We start from the raw sequence: 22,926 nt of genomic DNA, 5'->3' as shown, positions 1-22,926 counted from the left end.
GTTAAATTAAAAAACATAAGAGGTTTCCGTATTTCCCCCCACCCCCCTACCCCACCAACAACCTCCCCCATCATTGTGACACACTCATTGCTTTCGGTGAACACATTTTGGAGCACTGTTGCACTACATAGATAATAGTTCACCAGTAGTTCACTCTCCCCCAGTACATTCAGTGGGTTATGGCAGGATATATAAAGCCCAGCATCTGACCCTGCAGTATCATTTAGGACAACCCAAAGTTCCAAAATGCCCTCACATCACATCTCTTCTTCCCTCTCCCTGCCCTCAGCAACTACCATGGCCACTTTCTCCACCTGAATGCTACAATTTCTACTATTACTCGTCACAATAGTTTTATAGTAGAATATCAGCAAGTCCACTCTAATCCATACTTTATTCCTCCATTCTGAGGATCCTGGGATGGTGATGTCCCCTCCACCTTTAGATCAAGAGGGGGCTTAGATTCCACATGAACGATGGATGCAATTCTCCTCCTTGCAGTTGTAGGCACTCCTGATTCCCTGGTGTGGTGGTTGACCATCTTCACTTCCCTGCTAACTAACCTGGGTAAAGAGGAATTTCAGATGAACAACCCATAATTGCATTTGTTTTAAAACATTATTCCTTGTTATGGATTGAATTATGTCCCTGTAAAGACAGTTGATGTCCTACTCAGAATGGGACCTTATTTGGAAATAGTGTCGTTACAGATGGAATTAGGCAAGTAAAAATGAGGCCACCCGGGAGCAGGGTGGGCCCTCAATCCAATACGACCCGTGTCCTGGTAAGAGGAGGAGTTCAGGGTCACAGCGGAGTAGAGCACGTGATGGGTTGTCGACAGGAGCTGCCTCCAGAAGCAAGGAGCAACGCGGGTGTCCGGGAGTGTGGCCTGCCCACACCTTGATTTTGGACTTTTCGCTGCCAGAACTGAGAGGCAATAAATTCTGTTGTTTTTTGCCACCCACCTCGTGGTACTTAGTCACAGCAGCCCTAGGAAAGGAAGGCAGGTTGTCCACCTGACATGCAAACTGAACAGGTAGTCCTGTGTTTTGTCTGCTAATCTCAGCAACGCAATACCCATAACCTCATCATCCAAGATCATTACTTTGAAGTATATTAACAGCTTTTCTTCTATCCACATGTGTACATGTTTTACCAAATGAAAAATGGGCTCATCAATCTAATATTTCCCTTTAACCACATCCCATGAGTATCTTTCCATGGCACCAAATGTCCTCTTTCCTCCTAGCTCTTCACGCCAACAGACTGAGTGGATGGAAGGTGAGCCTCTCAGACTTCTGGAGATGATCGCTTCCTGACCCCTCCTCCTTTTTCCCAGGCCAGCCTGCCCTGTTCCTTCCTTGGTTCTCACATTTCAAGGTGCTTCACCCTGGGTTCTTTTCTCCGCCCATGCTCCAGGCTGTTTTCTCACTTGCAGCAGGCACCAAACTCAGTTCTGCAACACAAGCAAGCAAGCCATTGAGTCCATCTTTCTTTTGTAAGCACATCTCCCTCTCACTCACCCTCTTGCACTTTTTTTGGACCCCACAGGACAATCGAGGGTAATCTCCCTATATAAAGATCAGCAGCTTAGCAGCCTTCATTCTGTCTGGGACCTGAATTCCTCTTCACCATGTACCCTAACATGTTTTCTTGGGATGAGGACATGGACATCTTTGAGTGCTTTCCTTCAACCAGCCACAGACATCCAGTAATCATGTAATCTCCAGCAGTCCATTCTTTATCAAATGGAGCTCCTACAGTGACTGGAATGTGGGTTAAAGAGGATGATTATATTAGCTATCTATTGTTGTGTAACTAATTACCCCCAAACTTAGTAGCCCTACAACTATATTACCTTACAAACTTTGAGGGTCAGAAATTGATAGCGGCTAAGCTGAGTGTTTTAGCTCAGGGCTCTCCCAAAGTTGTAGTCAAGATATCAACCAAGGCTTTCAAGATGGCACACCAGTGGCTGCTGGCAGGCAGCCTCATCTCCTGGCACTGGGGACCCCTCCGTGGGGCTGCCTGAGTGTTCTCGCAACATGGTAGCTGGATCGCCCAGAGAGAGTAATCCAAGTGAGCAAGGCAGAGGTTGCAATGGCTTATTTACCTAGCCATATGCATACATGTAAGAAAGAAATCTCTTTTTGGAAGAAAATAAGGCTCACCCAATTGTGGAAAAGAAAAGAATTTATTCTCAATCTTGCAAGAAGGGGCACACAACCAGAAAACGTGGCTGGTGCCTCAAACAAAGAAAAATGACACAATTTATCCCCCTAAGCCTAGCACGCAAGCCCTTCCTCTGTTTCTCCATAGATGGGATACTTCAGAGGTTATAGCCTATCCGAGAAGTCTAACTTCCCCACACAAGTTTCCCAGTTTTTTATTAACTGCTTCCCCCATCATATTCCAACCATTTTAGCTTTTACCTGCTCCTTTTGCCAAATAAGGGATGGAATTTAGTCCTGAATTTGTATTGACTTAGCTGTTTCTTGTGTATCCTTTTACTGGCTATAGGACTGGCTGAAGCTGGTTTCTTTTGTTCCTACTTAACCCAGGAGTGGAAGACTGAGACAGTAGGTGCCAGGTGACATTAATTAATATTTTCTTCCTTTATGTGAAAACTAAACTAATCTCCATTTCTTACAATTGCCCCTCTTTCTTTTAAACTCTCTTTAGTTTTCACATTTCTGTCCTTTAAATTTTCTAAGAGCTATCTCACACTCTTCATCATAGGGATCTCCTTCTTTCAGAGGGTACAGATTGGTTTGTTTATACTGTATGGGCATTTGTTTGGTTAGGGTGTTTTCAACAAGTCTTTGAACTAGCCCTCGGGCACATGGAATGATACAACATCCGACCGTGGTAAGCATCCCAGCTGAGATAATGAGGGAAGTTAAGATGGACAGTGCAACCCCTTTCCATTTTCCAAACCAATTTTTAAGCCATCCTGTGAGTGAATTACTAATGCCAGAATTCTCTGTTAATTCCTCAGATAGGGCTGCTGGGCCTTGTAAAGCTTTAGTGGTGGTTCCGTCAGGGGCAGTGTTATTGGGGATGAATGTGCAGCAACTACCTCCAATCATAACGCAGACTCCCCCTTTCTCAGCTAGCATCATATCTAAGGCCATTCTATTTTCCCATGCCATTCTGCTACGAGCATCTAATTGTCCTGCAATTCCCTTAACTGCATCCCTGGTGTAATTAATAAGTCTCTGTTCATTATATAAATGTAATTAATCTAATCTACATTTTTATTAATAGTGACCCACCAGAACAAGAATGACTCAAACCCAGCTGCTACCAGATTTCTAGCCTGAAATTCATCTGGGACTCCTTGGGGAACTCCTATGCTGTCTAGATAGATCCACTCATTAAAAGAACCAAGTAGACTTCTCTCTCCCTCCCTGGGATGTCGTTTTCACTTGCTTCTCAAATGCCGAGGTGAATGGGATAGCCAATTGGACCAGAGCACAGGTTCCGCCCCACCTCTCAGGCAGTGTTGGTCGGAGATCACCCTTTCCACAGTACCACCACGGGTCTGCTCCAGGTATGACCAAACTGGAGAAATTGTCAGTACTATCACTGCTCACATTCCACACTCATGTACACGAGGTCATGGTTCCAAGGTCCCAGAATCTTTCCCCCTGCCTGGGCCTAGACAGGAGGCAGGTATGGCCTTTATGATTCCATTTTTTGACCGGTGGGAAGAGAGAGGACAACATACTACAATTTTCACCAGGAATAGCATTCTGGAAGAGGAGTATCATGCACTTAAACTCCCTTTCATGCTTTTCCATACCTAGTGGGAAGGGTACAATATGAGCTGTGGGTCAGCCTGTCGCACAAGCATAACAGTTGCTTTTGTTCAGACTCTGGACTGTACATTTGATCCATTCTACCCAGGCATTTGTGTTCCCATATCCTCTCTCTACTTCTATGGTTGGCTTTTAATCTTCTGCCTTAAGTATCCTGACTGCTTTGGGATTATTTTGAATTCGGGAACTGGCCTTTGGTTTTCCTGTGGTGTTTCTGAAGGGTTCGCTGGAGGGGATGTTGTTGATGTCATATCTACAGGGGGAGGAAGGACTCGGATGCGGAATCTCCCCAGAGGATCTTTACCTGTAACATTTGCTCCTATTCCATATACTCTATCTCCTACTTGGTCCCCGGTGCTGCTCCTAGTTTCTAATTTGTCTGCCTTTTTAATAGTTATTACTACTGGATTGCACTGAAGACTGTTGTAGTCTAGCGGGGTATTACCTTTATAAAAGGTTATCTTACCCTTTAATGGCCTCGAACTCGGTGAGATCCATCCCATATTCAGGTTCCATCCCTCATACTGGGTAGTTACCATACATCATCCCAGGAGGGTGGGCTTAACTGTAACCATTCCCCACTGGCTCTGGGCATACAGATTTATATCCCCACACAGCCATCACTGGTGCTCTAAATTCCCACAGTCTATTACTTGGCAGTCATCAAACTGCATGGTCTGGTATTCCAGACCGTCAGTCACATTTATGACCAATTTGATGGAGCTAGCTGCTTCTCTGGTTCAAAACATCATGGCTAAAATAAAATAAATAAATAAAACTTAAACCAAAACAATAAAAATAATAAATAAATTAAATAAAATAAAATACATCATGGCTAATAGGATTATTTTCACCTGTAACTTAAGGTCTGAATTCTTCCTTTGGTATTCCAGTAGGACTAGGGCCATTATTGACTAGGATGATACACAGCTCAAAGCCCCCCTCCCCCAATTTTTCTCTTTTCAGTGTGATCTTTAAGGGATTTGGGGCTTAAATTATTTTCAAGACTTGGACGAAGTTGTTGGGTACCTAGCGTCCAGTTCAAGTACTTGAGTGTAGTGAGTCCAGCCTTTTTCTTCCATTCGGAATGCCATTTCAGTCGTCAGCAAGACTCGATAAGGTCTTTCCCAGGTCAGTTGGAGTTTAGACTTTCCACAACTTGATTAGGACCCAGCTGCCAGGTTGGTGATGGTGGACTGCAAATTCAAGAGGCGGAGTCTGAGCCAGCAAACCCCATTGTCTGAGGGATGACAAAGTAGAAGACAAGGCCAGTATATAATTTTGAAGAACGAGATCCTTCAACTCAGAGGAGGGGAGTTCTCCAGGCTTGCCAGGGGAGGGCAGACCAAAAAAAAAGCATTTCATAAGGACAGATTCCCAGTTCCCTTCTAGGGGCAGTCCAGATTCTTAACAGAGCTATAGGTAAACATTTAACCCATGGTAATTTGGTTTCGAAGACCAACTTAGAGAGATGTTTTTTTAAGGTCTGGTTCATTCTTTCCACTTTCCCTAAGGATGGCGGGTGCCAGGGTGTATGGATTTTCCATGCGACACCTACACCCTGCATAATATTTTGCAACACTCTGTATGTAAAGTGACTACCATCGTCTGAATCTATGTTTTCTACTAACCCATATTGGGGAATGATTTGTTCAAGGATAATTTTTGAAGTCCCTGATGCTATAGCTGAAGCAAGAGGGTATGCTTCTACCCACGCTGTCAGGTGATCCACAATAACCAGAACATACTTTAGTCAACCTAGAGGGGGCATTTCAGTATAATCAACCTGAACGCTCTGGAATGGCCTGAGGCCGGGCTCCCTCCCCACCAGCACTTGCTTTCTTAAAACTTTCTTATTAACTTTCTGACAGATTATGTACTGTTCACTTATTTGCTTAGCTATAGTATAAAGGCCCACATACCCAAAATGCTTGATGACCAGGCCACACATGGCCTGTACTCCCCAGTGACTCTCTTGGTGCAAAACCGCTAGTAGTACTTCCCTCATTATTTGTTTATTCAACATCTGCCGACCTTCTGAGAGGAGCCTCTTCCCTTGGCTATCTAAGGTCACCCCCAGTTGTTCTAGTTCATTTGTGTCCTTTTCAGAGAATACAGGGATTCCAATTTCTTTGGGGATAGAGGGTATCAGGACCATCAGTTCCAGAGGGGAACAGAGGGAAGCCTCTTTGGCCTTCTCATCAGCCCATCTGTTGCCTTTTGCTTCAAAAGTGTGACATTTCTGATGCCCATTTATATGTACCATGGATATTTCCCTTGATAAGAGCAGACTGGCTCTTATCAGTTCCACAGGGACTGTGTTTTACCAGTTCCACAGGGACTAATTCCTTCCCTCTGCTGTTATTGATCAATCCCCTTTCTTCCCAAAGTTTTCCAAAGATATGAACCACACCGAAGGCATATTTAGAATCTGTGTAAACTGTACCATCTTTTCCCTCTCTCTAACAATTTACGGGCTTGATTTAATACGTACACATCACAAGTCTGAGCTGACCAATCGTGGGCAGTCGGCCAGCTTCTTTCACCTCACAAGTTAGCCCCTCAACAACAGCATAGCCATTGTGCCTTTCTCTTTCCAGGACCCTAGAAGACCCCTCTATGAACAATTTTTCCCCTGAATGTAAGGGAAGGTCCCCTAGGTTGGGCTGGACTCGGGTTTGGTATTCAATTAAGTCTAAACAGTCATGTTCAGGAGTTTCTACCTGGCTGGGACCTTTCCAAAGGAAAGAGGCTCGGATCAGAATATGATCAACTGTCAGTATTAAATCATCTTTTTCCATTAGAACCACCTCATATTTCAGAATTTGGGAATCCGTTAACTACTTTCCTGCTTTTTGAGACAAGATAGTCCTGACCTGCTGAGGGTGCTAACAACTAAGGCCCCTCCAAAGTCAGGTTCCTGCCACTTCTACTAAGAGAGAGTTGGTGCCACGGCCTGAGCACACCCTGGCCATCCCCTGGAGACAGGGTCCAGGATTCTGGAAAGGAAGGCCATAGGCTTCCTCCGGCCTCCCCATATCTGGATTAGGATTCCCAAGGCTGTCCCCTATCTACTGTCACAAACAGATGCAAAGGTTTTTCAGGGAGGGGAGGGCTAGAAAGGGGCTTGCACCAATGCCCATTTGAGCCCCTCTAATGCCTTTCCTTCCCCCTCCTTCCACTCTAATTTGTCGGCCTCCCCCTCCAACAGTTTTTGGTATCCTCCCTTGGTTTGGGATGCATAAGAATCTATCCATAATCTACAATATCCCACCAATCTCAAAAATCTTTCTGGTTCTCTTTCTGTCCAGGGAAGAGGTAATTCAGTAACGGCCTGAATTCTGTCTGGATTTATCCTCCTCCTTCCCTCACTAATGAGATGACCCAGGTATTTGACTTCCTTTTCTACAAATTGTAGCTTACTTTGTGACACTCTTAACCTTGATCTTCCAGGAAATTCAATAAGCTCTTTGTAGTTCGGGCCACTATCTGCCTTTCTTCACCTGAAATTAGCAGATCATCTGCATATTATAAAAGGGGAATTTCAAATGGGACTGCAAATTTCTCCAATACTTTTTCCAGTTCCTGCCCAAAGAGGTTGGGGGATTCTGTGAAGCCTTGGGGTAAAACCGTTCACCTATATTGCTGTTTTCTTCCGGTAGAGGGGTCCTCCCACTCAAAGGCAAACAAGTCCCTACTCTCTGGATCAAGGGGACAGGCCCAAAAGGCATCCTTTAGACCTATTACACTAAACCATTTATGGTGGCAGAGGATCTTACTAAGGGGAGCGTGTGGGTTTGGGACTACGGGTGTTGAACCTGAACAATTTGATTAATGGCCCTTAGATCCTGTAACACCCTCCAACTATCCCCCAATTTCTGAATGGGTAAGACAGTGTTGTAGATGTCAAGAGGTTCAAATTATTTGCACATAGAAAGGCCAGGACTCAGGAATGATTTGGGGAAGGAAAAAGATTTATGGCCAGCCAGACTCGGTAGCTTTCTGTTCAAAACCCTAGCCCCAAACAAAATTTTAAGTTCCTTTTATACAGGGTGGGGAGTCAAATGGTGCTTTTATGAAAGAAAACAACTTTATTAGCTAAGTGTTTGTCTGAGTACCAGATAGGTTTTGAATTACCATATCACCCATATTCTGTTGGGATGCAACCTTGAACATACATCCTTTCTGAACATTCAAAGTCCAAAGGACCTATAGTGCTTAATTGGATTTCTAGGCACACTTAGATACAGAATTCGATAATTTTGAATTCATGCACAGGCTATATTATATTTCCCCTTGAGGCCAAGTTTAAGTTTATTTAAGCCTCAGCATCACTATTAACAGAGTCTCTCTGGACTGACTGGTGTGTATATAGAGTTTGCATCGCTAAATTGTTCCCTGGGACTGGAGTCGTTGCCATGGTTACCAAGGGCAGGGCTGCAGCTTCTCACTGTCCCACAGGCACAACAAAAGGCCTATAATTTGATTGTCCTCCCAACAAATATTAGTGGAAGAATGGGACATCAAATCCTTCTCCTTTTGTTACCGGATTTCATTTAGTTTGACTATGCTAGAGAAATGAATTTCAAGAGCACATCGGGTGAGTTAGGCCAGTCATTTATTCAGGTAGGGAGGGAAGAGAAATGGGAGAAAATAACAGAGCAGGGGACCCAGTAGAGAGGAAGGAGATGAAGGGATGAAGAGGGCTGATTTACAAGCTACAATGCCCCGTTAAAGAGTATAAGTCCCTGGGGTTACTTGGGCAGCCACACAGCAGAGGAACAGTGGTGACAGCGGGGCACAGAGGGCAGGACAGGTGCGCAGGCAAGAGAGTAAGGGGAGACAGCCCTCAAGCCTAGCGCTTTGCTTTAAAATTGTTAATTATTCTGCCCCCTTGCTAATGGGAGGGAGGGGCTCCAGCTGTTTGCTTTTGGGATTGATTACCCCACCCATCAATTCCTAGTGGCGACCCAAAGATAACGTTTCTAAGGAACTTCTGGGTTTTCCCTTGTTCTCAGGAAGGAGTCTTTGTTCTGGGTAGCAGAATCCTGGGGGCAGGGGACCTCCAGCAGCCCTTTTGGGGGTTCCAGATGTCCACATGGACTCTTCCAGGTTCCAGATCCATCTATTAATTCTCTATCTTATGAGCCTGCTTCACTTTTATCCCTGAAACTTGTAAGGGAACTGCCAGAGAGTTTGGTCCCTTTGGGGAGATGAGACACAGAGGATTGGGCTGCCCCGGGGTCCACTAAAAATGTAATTTCTTCCTGATATAGGCCCACCCTTAGATTTACTAAAGGTTCCTGGTGGGCTTTAGAAGTGAGGAGCCTCAGACCCCCCTAATCCTCAAAATTCATGAGGGGGATTACCTCTCTTTAAACTGGGGCATTCCCTTTTGAAATGATAGCACCCTGCAGAGCCTAGCATTCTCCTGGCCCCCTTATCTAAATAAGCCCATTTTGCATCTTTATCTCACCTCTGCCTGTCCCCTCCCTTCTCCAATCTTTTCTTAAGCATTTGGTCAACTGTGCTTATCATCACCTTTGCTTTCTGTTTCTGCTTTTCCTCCTCTCTCCTTACAAACAATTTCTGAGACTCTCTCAATAACTCTTCCAATGACTTACCCATCCATCCTTCTATTTTCTGAATCTTTTTCTGAATATCAGGCCAAGACCCCTTCACATAGCTGACTTTTAACATTCCCTGAGCCACAGGATCATCAGGGTCCTCACTTGGCCCCTCAGTTGCTGCAGGTAAGCAGAGGGAGTCTCGTCCTTCTCCTGGGCTACTTCAAAGGCCTTTTTCAAATTTGATCCCCTGTATAATGAGGTCTCTAAGATCTTTCAGGTCATTATTATCTCAATTAGGGTCTGTGTTTGGGAACTTCTGTTCTGCTGCCATTACCCCATGTCCAGGCAGATGCTGCCTTTCCCACTCCCTCATAGCTAGCTGTCTTCTGCACCATTCCTCTTTCTTCTCCCATAGAGAGGATATTCAGGATGGACATAAGTTCAGGCCAGGTATATAAACTAGGACCTAGGAATTGAGCTACCTGTTCAGCTAGCCCTGCTGGATCTTCCATTAGTGATTTCATCTCCTCTTTGAAGTTCCTTACTTCAGTACTCATCAGTGGGGCATTGACATAGCCAATCTCCCCTGGCCCCATGGGTACTTCTCTCAGTGGACACAAAGGCTCAGTGTAGTTTTGCTCTTTCACCCTCTTCTCCTCAGGTACTCTGGGGAATGGAAAATTTTGTATATCTTTCTTACACTGTTCCAATTCTTTCCTCAGCTGTTGGTGGGTTGTAACTGGTGGGGTTGTTGGCCCCGCATGATTCTCCAGTTCCCCAGGGTTTACAATGGGTGCTATTGGGCCCTCCAAGTCTAATGGCCCTTCTCCCGAGAGGGGAGGGGGAACGTAAGGAGGAGGGAGAGGGAAGCAGACTTGGCCCAGTGGTTAGGGCGTCCATCTACCACATGGGAGGTCCACAGTTCAAACCCCAGGCCTCCTTGACCCGTGTGGAGCTGGCCCATGCGCAGTGCTGATGCACGCAAGGAGTGCCATGCCACGCAGGGGTGTCCCCGCATAGGGGAGCCCCACGCGCAAGGAGTGTGCCCCGTAAGGAGAGCCGCCCAGTGCGAAAGAAAGTGCAGCCTGCCCAGGAATGGTGCTGCACACACGGAGAGCTGACACAAGATGATGCAACAAAAAGAAACACAGATTCCTGTGCTGCTGATAAGGATAGAAGAGGTCACAGAAGAACACACAGCGAGTGGACACAGATAGCAGACAACTGGGGGGAGGAGGGCAGAGAGAAAAAAAAAAGAATCCCAGATGAGCTCCCAGTTGTTGTAAGAAAGAAATCTCTTTCTGGAAGAAAATAAGGTTCACCCAATTGTGGAAAAGAAAAGAATTTATTCTCAATCTTGCAAGAAGGGGCGCACAACCAGAAAACGTGGCTGATGCCCCAAACAAAGAAAAATGACACAATTTATCCCCCTAAGCCTAGCACGCAAGCCCCTCTGTTTCTCCATAGATGGGATACTTCAGAGGTCACAGCCTATCAGAGAAGTCTAACTCTCCCACACAAGTTTCCCAGTTTTTTATTAACCTCTTCCCCCATCACATTCCAACCATTTTAGCTTTTACCTGCTCCTTTTGCCAAATAAAGGATGGAAGTTAGTGCTGAATTTGTATTGACTTAGCTCTTTCTTGTGCATCCTTTTACTGGCTATAGGACTGACTGAAGCTGGTTTCCTTTGTTCCTGCTTAAGCCGGGAGTGGGAGACTGAGGCAGTAGGCTGCCAGGTGACATTAATATTTTCTTCCTTTATGTGAAAACTAAACTAATCTCCATTTCTTGCATACATACACTGCCTATTCAAAATAGCAAAATTCAATACTTTTACAAAATAATAAAAATTACCCATGACATTACTCAATTTGATCTACTTCAGATGTTTCCAAAAGTGATCTGCAGAATCCTTTCCTCAAAAGAAATTTTACAGGGAAGCCTGATAAGACAACTGGACACAAGCAGGCGGCTCAAAAGGGAGCCGTCTCTGGGGCCACTTACGGGCCCCTCGTTCTACAATTTAACCTCTGGATTTAACCTCCCAACTGAGCTGGGCTTCCTGATATTCCAAAGCTAGGTGTAAGATCTTCTATGAGATTCTTATACAGTAAAAGGACCACTCCCCCCTCCTCCAATGGCCTTTTATCATGAAAAAAATATTTTATCATTTTTTTGAACCAGGGAAGTTACAAATCCTTGCAGGCTTAGTCATCTGGTTAGAATACAGGTTCCCAACCTATTCTGTGTCCCAGAAGGCTCGGCAGCCCAAAGGCCTGAAACAGAAGTAAAACAAATGGGTAGCTTGTCCCAAGTGCTCCCCTCGACTGCCCCCTCCCTCCTCTCCCCTTCCGGCCCTACTCCCCACCCTTCATCCTAGCCCGGAGCCTGGCACAGAGGTCAGCCTCTCTCAGCCTCAGGGAGTTGTGGCACTGAGTCCTACAAACACGCAAGATTTGCAGCCAGTCATGCCCTGGGTTCAAATCCCAGACCCACCCCTTCATAGCTGACTGAACTTAGACACCTCACTTAACCCCTCTGAGCCTCAGATTCTGCCTCTAACTTGGGGGTGGTGCCCTCTCCAATGCTGGGTTGTAAAGATGACATAAAACATCCAGCACAGGGGAGCAGGTGTAGCTCAGCGGTTGAGTGCTTTGCATGCACCAAGTCCCAGGTTCAATCCCTGGCACCTCCAAAAAAAAGAAGGACCCCAAGTAATGGGGGAAATTATTATTGGGCACACAAAGGGGAGTCTGTTAAATGCCCTTCAATACCCACCCACCCCCTTCTTTCTTTTAGTGGTGAAAGGTCCCAAGGGTTAGCTGGGTGCCTGGCCACCAAACAGAGGCTACAGTCTCCAGCCTCTCCAGCAGCCCAGGGCGGTCCCCTGGCTGGTTCTGGCAGGTGGGATATGAGCGGAAGTGATGCATCCAGCTCCCAAGTCACATCCTGAAAAGGCTGCTGCCCACCCTTCCCTCCTGCTTGTCCATCCTCCCGTGCATTGGGAGATGAAGTGTCCTGCGGCTGCCCTGGAGGCAGGAAAGGAAGCCCTGTGGAGGACGGCAGAGCCACATGCCCCACCCCTGGACCAGTGACCTCCGGAGAAATATGTCTTAGCCACTGGAGCTCTCTGTTATGTCAACATAGCTGTAAACGTGGAGTTCAAAGCATACACCCAGGAGTCTATTCATTTATTTTTGTATTTAAATTAGAAAAGTTGTAGGTTTACAGAAATTATTCTTCATTTAATTCATTTTTTAACATCAGCTGGTAAAGCCCAAGGCTTTAGTGACATTTCTTGCCTTAAGTCTCTCCCCCCGAACATGCCCCTGAAAAGGTTGTCCCCAAAGAACTCCAGGGATGGCTCACCCCACTCCGTAAGGTCCCCTGAAGCTGGCACCTCTCTGCTCCTTGCTCCTGCCGTAGCCTTTGTTTGCCCAGGGCCTGGAGGGGGGGCCCTTTGTCAATGGCATTGAGTCCTAGCCTTTGGCTGAAGGGTAGCCCACCATGTCAGAACTCTGTCCAGCTGTAGGCTGACCTGACGACGACGGGCACAGCGCTGCCACTGCAGGCCTTGGCTGCTCCTGCCCCCAGCCAGTGGGGACACAGCAGAAGGAAGCCCCCTTTCCTACTCCCCAGTTCTGTTCAAATCTAAGTTTTGGGTGTCCGAGACCCTTACTTCTTCCTCCTCCTCTCTGGAAAGCACCAGCGCTCCCTGGTTCAGGACTTCTGGTACAGCTGGTTGAGAAAGCACAGGGGGCAGGGTCTCTTCCCACCATGGGAGCCCCACACTCAGGCCTGCTGGGAAAGACAGCCACCTCGGGTGGGGCTGGCAGCTCTGATTAGGTCAGGTGCAAGCCCAGCATCATTTTTCAATACAGCGACTGGCCCCCCAGAAAAGGTCCACCAGGCGATTCCTGCCTCTGACCACACAGCCTTGCCCAGTAAGGGACGGGGAGCTGCAAGGCTTCTCGCTGATGCCACCCAGGGGGAGGCTGCAAATCCAGGAGAGGACGAGAGACCCCCCAACACCATTCGGGCTCTGCAAAGCTGCAGGGGCATTCCACCGTTACCCAACCTTCCCCAGGCTCCACGGGCCGTCGCTCCTGGAGGTTTTTAGCAGAATTTTCTGGTTGACAGATTGCCTTTCAGAGCCTTTTATGTATACATATATATTTTTTAAGTTTTTAAGACTTCCAGGAAGATTAGAAAGACACGGGACTCTCTCTTCTTCTAGAAAAATAGCTACAGGATAGACAGAAATGGCCTGGGGAAAATGTTCTAGGGTTTAGGATACCAGGGGAAGACTGGACACCACCCAGAAAAGAGGAGGGCACAGAAAAAGAATCTCAATGGAAAGACTGAGTGGTGGCTGCAGCTGCAGCCACTGGCACCCTTGACCCTGCACTACAAGTAGACAATTTTGACCCCAGGAAAGGGGAGAGAGAGACTCTGCTTTTGGCCTACACATTTGGTCTGCTGTGTCCCAGGAGCACATCCAGGCCAGGTGGGGCCACTGACCAAGACTGGTTGTTGAGGCTGCAGAGGGGAGTGGAATTCTTTCCTACCCAGGGAAAGGGAGGGGGCTGCCAGCAAAGGTTGGAGAACAGCCTGAGAAAGTTTGAATTGTCAGGCTTTCACCCTTCAGGCAAGAACCTCTATCATGTTGATCCTGTCTGTGCTGCAGCAAATTCATTCTGACCAGGCACTGAACTAAGAGGGCTGCCAAAGAGTGCCAACTGCTGGCCAACCAAGGAGGTTCATGTGAAGAAATTAAAAGTAAGTAAGAGAGGCTTTTTGTGGCCTTTACAGCCTCCCTCCCCAAGTCCCTTAGAAGCAGGTCTATAACCCATTTCTGGGCCCAGGGCCCAGATTTGAGCAACTAATAGGGACAATCCTAAAGACCTAGGATAGGTTGAACCAAGAATCAAAGAATGGCAGTAACACAGCCTCCCACCACTAAATCCCTAAAAAGAGAGAGAAATTGAGCATCAGAGTGAATTCACCATCCTATTCAGATGCCTAGACATCAGCAAAAAATGAGCCATACTAAGAAAATGGAAGAAATGGAACAAACAAAAGAATGTATGAAAGCCTCAGATGAAACACAGGGTTTTAGACAACTAACCCACAAGATTCATACAAATTTCCAAAATCAAATGAATGAGTTTAAAGCAATATGGCTAAAGAGATAAAGGATATCAAGAAGAAACTAAGGGGAAGCGGACTTGGCCCAATGGATAGGGCGTCTGCCTACCACTTGGGAGGTCCATGGTTCAAACCCCGGGCCTCCTTGACCCGTGTGGTGCTAGCCCATGTGCAGTGCTGATGCGTGCAAGGAGTGCCGTGCCATGCAGGGGTGTCCCCCACATAGGGGAGCCCCACGCACAAGGAGTGCACCCCATAAGGAGAGCTGCCCAGTGCAAAAGAGAATGCAACCTGCCCAGGAATGGCACTGCACACACAGAGAGCTGACACAGCAAGATGATGCAACAAAAAGAAACACAAATTCCCGGTGCTACTGATAAGGATAGAATCTGGTCACAGAAGAACATACAGCGAATGGACACAGAGAGCAGACAATGGGGGGGCTGGGGGGGAAGGGGAGAGAAATAAATAAATAATAAATCTTAAAAAAAGAAGAAGAAGAAACTAAGTGAGCATAAAGAAAAGTTTGAAAACCTGAAGAGAAAAATAACAGAGTTCATGGGAATGAAAGACATGATAGGTGAGTTTTTTTTAAAATCCATTAGAGGCATACAGCAGCAGCCTCAAAATGATAGAAGAAAGAATAAGCGATACAGAAGACAGAATGGCTGAAATTGAAGAGATAGAAGAACAGAGAGAAAAGAATGGGGAAAAAATGAGCAGGGGCTCAGGGAGTTGAATGATAACACAAAGTGCAACAACATACATGTCATGGGAGTTCCAGAAAGAGTATTTGAGGAAATAATGGCTGAAAATTTCCCAAATGTCATGAAAGAAATGAATTTACATGTCCAAGAAGCACAGCATACCCCAACCAGAATTAATCCAAATAGATCTATTCCAAAACACACACTATTCAGAATGTCAAAGATAAAAGATAAAAAGAAAATTCTGAGAGCAGCAAGGGAGAAGCAAATCATCACATATAAGGGACACCCAGTAAGACTTAGTGCAGATTTCTCATCAGAAACCATGGAGACAAGAAGATAGTGGTATGGCACAATTAGGGTACTGAAAGAGCAAAATTGCCAGTCAAGAATTCTTTATCTGGGGAAGCAGACTTGGCCCAGTGGTTAGTGTGTCCACCTACCACATGAGAGGTCCAAGGTTCACACCCCGGGCTTCCTTTCCCCATGTGCAGCTGGCCCATGCGCAGTGCTGATGTGCACAAGGAGTGCCCTGCCACGCAGGGGTGTCCCCCGCGTAGGGGAGCACCATGCACAAGGAGTGTGCCCCGTAAGAAGAACTGCCCAGAGCGAAAGAAAGTGCAGCCTGCCTAGGAATGGCGCCACACACATGGAGAGCTGATACAGCAAGATGATGCAACAAAAGAAACACAGATTCCCGTGCCACTGACAACAGAAGCAGACAAAGAAGACGACGCAGCAAATAGACACAGAGAACAGACAACTGGGGGGGGAGGGGAGAAATAAATAAATCTTTTTTAAAAAATTAATTCTTTATCTGGAAAAATTGTCCTTCAAATATTAAGGTGAGTTTAAAATATTCACAAATAAACAAAGAGAGTTTGTAAAGAAGAATCCACCTTTGGGACAACCAGCAAGATGGCAGCAGAGTAAGGAGCTCCAAGAGTCAGCTCCTGCTGCAGGGCAGTTAGGAATCACCCAGAGCTATCTAAAGCACCTGTTTGGGGGTTCCAGAAGACCAGAGAGCATCCTGCAACAGCCTTGAAAGAATGAAGGAGACTGCTCATCTGCAGAGAAGGTTCATGAGTAGAGCGCTCCACACTGGGGAGGCTGGTGCCCATCCTCCACCAGAGGCACAAGCCACCTCAGGAGCTATTCCATGGCTGGAATAGAAAGCTCCATTTCCCAAAATTAAGAGGAAGAAATGGTTGGGCACCAATTTCAGCTACTGATTAGCAAATCCAGTGCGCTAAAGTATAATCCTAAGAACAGCCGAAATTTGAAACTGTTCAAGTCAGAAAGAGGCCAGAAGCCACCATTTTAACTCCATCCCCAGGTAAGGGGAAGCAGAGCAGACTAAAAATGTGCATCACTATCGCAGGGTGGTGGGAATGTAGAGAAGCATGGGAAAAATACAACTGAAGTAACCTATGGACTGTGGTTAACAGTAATACTATAATATTCATGCATCTGTGCCAAAGATGTACTGTGTTCATAATGGAGGAGTATGGAAAAAGTGTACCAAATGTACATCATGGACCATGGTTGGTGACAATATTCTCATGATATTATTTCATGATCTATAACAAATGTTCCATCCACAGGGTGGTGTGTTGATGAAGAGGGATGTTATATGGGGATTCTATACATTGAACTTTTGTAAGTTCAAAACTTCTGTAATAAAAAATATATCTAAAAAAATAGTAATAGGGTATGTTGGGGGAAAATACACCAATTGTAAGATATGGACCATAGTTAGTAGTAAGGTTTTGACAATATTCTTTCATAATTAGTAACAAATGTCTCACAACAATGCAAGACGTTGGTGGTGGGCTGATGTATGGGACCCCTGTATGATGTTATGCATGTTCACAACTTCTACTATACAATTATTGCTTATGTATGTTCATGTATGAATGACATTTTAAAAAATAATATGGTGGATTGGGGAGGAAAATACACAAAATGTAAGATACTTTGGTTAGTAGTAATATTTTGAGGATGCTCTTTCATCATTTGTTAAAAAGTGTTTCATAACAATGCAAGGTGTTAGTGGTGGGGTGAGGTATGAGAGCCCCTGTATGATGTTATGCATGTTTGTTTTGTAAGTTCACAACTCTTACTACACACTTACTATTTAGGTATGTTTATGTATGAGTGATAAACCAATAAATTTTTTTAAAAGATTTATTTATTTCTCTCCCCTTCCCTCCCCACCCTGGTTGTCTGTTCTGTGTCCATTTTGCTGCGTCTTCTTTGTCCGCTTCTGTTGTTGTCAGCGGCACAGGAATCTGTGTTTCTTTTTGTTGGGTCATCTTGTTGCATCAGCTCTCCATGTGTGTGGCACCATTCCTGGGCAGGCTACACTTTCTTTTGCGCTGGGCAGCTCTCCTTATGGGGCATAGTCCTTGTGCGTGGGGCTCCCCTACATGGGGGAAACCCCTGCATGGCAGGGCACTCCTTGCGTGCATCAGCACTGCGCCTGGGCCAGCTCCACGCGGGTCAAGGAGGCCTGGGGTTTGAACCGCGGACCTCCCATGTGGTAGACGGATGCCCTAACCACTGGGCCAAGTCTGCCACCAATAAATTTTTTTAATGAAAAAAGAATTTGAAAAAAGAATTCACCTTTGCAGGAAGTATTAAAGGGAGTCTTACAGCCCAAAAGAAAAAGGCAGGAGAGAGTTTAGAGGAGCGTGTAGAAGGCAAGAACAGCAGAAAGGAAAACCAAAAGAGTAAAAAGATGAAAATAAGACATGACATGTGTATTTGTCACCAAAGGGTGCTGAAGCAAAATATAAAGAAATCAGTTGATTTTTATAAAGGGTATTTATTTGGGGTAAAGCATACAGTTATAAGGCCCTAAAGAGTCCAACTCAAGGCTACTTTCTTACCAGAGTCAGATGCAACATGTTGAAGCAAGATGGCAGGCAATCTCTGCCTGGTCTCTCCTTCCTTCTTCCTCCTAAGGCTCTGTGGGCCCAGCTTAGTTACCAGGCCATAAAGCATAAGTTACTTCCCTCACCAAAGTCTTTTGCCACATGTTGAAGCAAGATGGCTGCTGATGTCTCCAGGGTTTAGGCTTCCTGGGTTCCTCTTTCCTGGGGCTTGCTTCCCTTTCCTCACAACCAAGCTCCTCTGTGTGCTTACTTCCTGGGGCTCCAGCCTAAGACTCCAGCCTCCCTTCTCTGCAGTGCAGTTTCTCTGTGAGTCTCCACCCACCAAGGGGCAGGGACTCAGCATCCTACTGGCATGGCCCAATCAAAACCTTAATCATTATTTAATCAAGTAAAAGCAAAACCTCTGAATCCAATACACTCTAATACACCCAGAGGAAAAGACCAGTTTATAAACATAATCCAATATTTCTTTTTGTAATTCATTAATAATATCAAACTGCTACAACATATGAAAACCAAAGAATAAAATAATGGAAATAAATAATGCATTTACAGTAATATCATTGAATGTGAATGAATTAAACTCCCCAATCAAAGGACAGAGACTGACAAAATGGATTAAAAATCATGAGCCATCCATCTGCTGCTAATAAGAGACTCACCTTAGACCCAGGGTTACAAACCAGCTGAAAGTGAAAGGTTGGAGAAAGATACTTCACACAAACGGTAACCGAAAAACAGCAGGGATACCTGTACTAATATGAGACAAAAGACTTGAAATGCAAAAAGTTATAAGAGGGGAGCAGATGTGACTCAAGCCATTCAGGGCCTGCTTCCCATATGGGAGGTTCTGGGTTCAGTTCCCAGTACCCCCTAAAAACAAGCAAATAAACAACAGCAACAACCAAAGAAATGGGTGGTTCTGGCAAGATGGCATTGGCTTAGCTTGTGCTGACGTTAGTAGGTATAGGTCTAAGAGACTTGAATCTTTGGCTTATCCATGTGCCAGCTGGGCCCTGAGCCTCAACAAAGTTGCAACACCTACTCTCCAGCTCATTGTACTCACCCAGGACAACTAACAAAGAGGTGATGATGGGCAACCATGATACCAAGGAACAGAGAGAGTCTACAAATGCAAGCAAGAGAGTCCCATCCATTGGACATATGAGACTAAAGCCCCCTTTCAATTAGAGGTGGAGTGGACATCACCATCCCAGAAACCTCAGGCTTGGAGAATGAACTATGGACTAGAGTGGACTTATTGGTATTCTACTATAGACTTAACTGTGATTCTAGCAATGGAAGGACTTATATCATTGATGTGGAGGCAGTGGCCACTGGAGGTTTTGAGGTCAGGGAGAGGGAAAACAGGTGTAATACAGGGGGTATTTTCTGGACTTGAGAGTTGTCCTGAATGACACTGCAGTGACAGATACATGTTGTTGTATATCTTGCCATAACCTCCAGAATTGTGTGGGAAAGAGTGTAAACTACAATGTAAACAATAATATATGCTTAGTGGCAATGCTCCAAAATGTGTTCATCAATTGCAATGAATGTACCACATTACTGAAGGGTGTTGTTAATGTGAGTAAATGTGGGCAGGGTGGGGAGCGGGTCATATGGGAATCCCGTATATTTTTGTGTAACATTTATGTAATCAAAATATCTTCTTTAAAAAAAATTAAAAAAAAAAAACAAAAAACAAGCAAATGATAAAACCAACTCAGGGGAGCGGATGTGGCTCAGTGGTTAAGCACCAGCTTCCCACATATAAGGTCCTGGGTTCAATCCCCAGCCCTAGTGCCTCAAAAAAAAAAAGTTATAAGAGATAGAGAAGGCCATTATATATTAATAAAAGAGACAATCCACCAGGAAGAACTAAGTCATAAACGTTTATGCATCTAACCAGAGTGCCCCAAAACACATGAGACAAACTCTGGCAAAATTGAAGGGAGAAATAGACATCTCTACAATAACAGTTGCAGACTTCAATGCACCGCTCACACCATTAGAGAGAACTAGGCAGCAGATCAATAAGGAAACAGAACTTGAACAACATGATAAATGAGCTAGACCTGAAAGAACACTACTCCCAAATTCCAGGGTAGACCTCATGTTAGATAAAATGCAGGTCTCAATAAATATAAAAAGATTGAAATTATACAAAGCACCTTCTCAGATGATGATGGAATGAAACTGGAAATCAATAACATACAAGAAAGGGGAAATTTTGCAAATGTATGGAGGCTAAACAATACATTCCTAAACAATCGGTGGGTCAAAGAAGAAATTGTAAGTGAAATTAGTAAATATATTGAGATGAATGAAAACAAAAATACAGTTTATCAAAAATGAGGGGATATAGCAAAGGCCGTGCAAAGAGGGAAATTTATAGCCCTAAACTCCTATATTAAAAATGAAGAGCTAAAATCAAAGATCTAACTGAACAACTGAAGAAACTAGAAAAAGAACAGCAAACCATTCTCAAGTCAAAGAGAAGGAAAGAAAAAAAGCCGCTGTAAACAACTTAGTGAAGCTCACTTTTTTAAAAAGTTAACAAAGGGAACAATTTTCACCACCATTGACTGGTTCCCCAGGCACTGTGCTACTGCTGGGTGAAGATGCCGTCCCCCTGGTAAGCAGTTTTTGGTGTTTTGGAGTTTTCTGTTTTGCTTTTTTGGTGGGGTCTGGAGGGTAGGGAGTTCCAAGGTGCTTTCCTGATATTTTGACAGGCCTCTGGTCCCACAGAAAACATCTCAGGGAGCCCCATCAGTCTGTGAGCCTCAGATTCTCAGGAAGTCACCGAGTTGGGCCTGGGTGGGGCCGACTGCAGTCACTCAGAGCCGCCCGCCGGCCCCCACTCTTCAAACCTCTAGGTCCAGAGACCACCCAGGTTCACTCTCTAAATGCTCCAGGTGTACAAAAGTCCGTTTTTCTTGGTGGCTTTTATCCCATCCATGGGCTAAATGGATTTGTCCTCTTGACACCACGGACACACAATGCTGGAGAAACTACACTCAGGGGGGCGGGTTAGTCTAACACCACTTCCCTATGTTGGAAGCTTTCCAAGGAATAGCAGGGGAGAGGCCCCGGGCCCCGACGGGAAGAGGTAGGACGCAGGGGTATTGTGACATGCTCCCGGAAAGGGCAGCCTCCCCCTGGGCCCACAGGGCCGGGGCCAGAGGGGCAAGTGAGCCGGACCGGACATGGAGCAGCCGCTGGGGCCCCAGCCGTCCAGGGCCCCACGGTGCGGGGAGGACGAGGCGCAGCAACAGGCTGGGGTCCAGACCTTGGATGGTCACGGCCAGGTGCTGCTGGTTAGCGAGTTCTGGGAGGAGAAAGAGCGCTGCAGGGACCTGCAGAAATTTGTGGAGCAGGCCGCGATGGAGCAACCGCGACCCTCCGGGGCCTCATCCACACGAGCCACGGACGGCCACAGCAGCTCCAGCAGCAGCGACAGCCGGCCGCCCAAGCGCTCCAGCGACGGCTCGGCGAGCGGCGCCGCCTGCCGGGCCGCCAAGTCCCGGTGCAAGGCACGCCCCGAGGGCGGCAGCCACCCGCGGCGGCGCGCCAAGCGCCAGGCGGCGCCCGAGCGCCAGGCGGGCCCGGCTCCCGCCCCGGCCCAGGGCCCCGGCGCGACCCAGGGCCCCGCGCCGGGCCGCCCCGAGCCGCCGGCGCAGGGCGCGCAGCTGCTCCTGGTGCTGTGCCGCGCGGCCGCCCTGCACACGCAGCTGCGGCGGCTGCAGCTCCTGCTGCAGCAGGTGCGCGCCCGCCTCCGCTGCCCGCCCGCCGCGCTCGTGGGGGTCATCATGCAGCCGCGGCCCGACGAGGAGGCCGAGGCGCGCCGCCACATGGAGACCCTGCTCCGCAGCGTCTTCGCGCCGCACCACCCCGCCGTGGAGGTGCACACCGCCGTGTTCTGCCCCAGCCGCCCCGACGGCACCCTGGACTTCCAGCGCGCCTCCTACCAAGACAACAAGGTCGCGGCGCGGGGCTGCGGCGCCCTGGTCGATCGGGCGACCCAAACGGATGGTGAGGGCCCGGGGGGCTGGGGGGCTGCGGCCGCCGCTGGAGCCCCGGGTGGGAAACCCCCAATGCGGAGTCCCGCCCCTTACCGTGCCTCCACTGGTGGAGATGAGCTAGATTTCACACGCACGCGCGCACGTGCTTGCCGGAGCAAGCTGAGCAACAGAAGCACTTGAATTAACCCAAATCGGAGACCTATGTCCTCCCCTCACCCCCCAACTTGGGACATCGTTGCCAACTGCTCCAGATCAGGCTTTTGTAAGGTGCTGACTTTAGGTTGTGTAGGCGGGGCCCACCTCCTCCCTCCAACACCTTTTACACCCAGCTGGGTTTTTCAGTCCTCTGTTCCAGGGAATAACAATTAAAAAATTGCCTATTGTGAGCCAGGTCCTGTCCCAAGGGCTTTTCACATCCTCACAACAACCCTCTAAGGTAGGTAGGTTAAGGTAGCTGCCCACTGCAGAAGTGTGCTCCCAAACCGAGGCCCTTCCAATCCAGGAATGCTGGCCTGGGGGCCCGGGGATTAAACCAGAAAATGCTGAGAATGTGCGGGGGCAGGGGGAGGCCGTACCCCAGGCACGCAGGCTCTGCCCCTGTCCTGCTGGTGACCAGAGCAAGTCCATCCTCCAAGGTGCCATCCAGATCTGAATGAGGACAAATGGTGATGCACATGTCTGGGTGCCCGGGACACGACCTTCGGCGTCCTCTTGGGTGTGAATGTTAACACTCCCAGGACCCTTTCCTAACTACC

At 46.9% G+C, this 22,926-nt stretch overlaps 1 long non-coding RNA gene across 3 annotated transcripts in view; it reads right to left on the bottom strand.

Moving 5' to 3' along the window:
• Window positions 1-375: 375 nt before the first annotated feature.
• LOC131279112 (uncharacterized) overlaps window positions 376-22,926 on the bottom strand; it is a 25,723-nt gene continuing 3,172 nt past the window's right edge. Inside the window, exons 4-7 of one of the 3 annotated variants that reach the window (XR_009186444.2) lie at window positions 7,245-7,324; window positions 4,851-5,061; window positions 1,373-1,456; window positions 376-563 (exon numbers count right to left, since the gene is read on the bottom strand). This is a non-coding gene — a long non-coding RNA (uncharacterized lncRNA). The remainder of the gene's footprint in view (window positions 564-1,372; window positions 1,457-4,850; window positions 5,062-7,244; window positions 7,325-22,926) is intronic. The other 2 variants (XR_009186442.2, XR_009186443.2) reach the window with 2 other exon arrangements.

The sequence above is a fragment of the Dasypus novemcinctus genome, chromosome 7, assembly GCF_030445035.2.
Source record: "Dasypus novemcinctus isolate mDasNov1 chromosome 7, mDasNov1.1.hap2, whole genome shotgun sequence".
Classification (NCBI taxonomy): Eukaryota; Metazoa; Chordata; class Mammalia; order Cingulata; family Dasypodidae; genus Dasypus; species Dasypus novemcinctus.
Note: the sequence above shows the minus strand (reverse complement) of the source record. Positions and strands in the feature narration are given on the sequence as shown.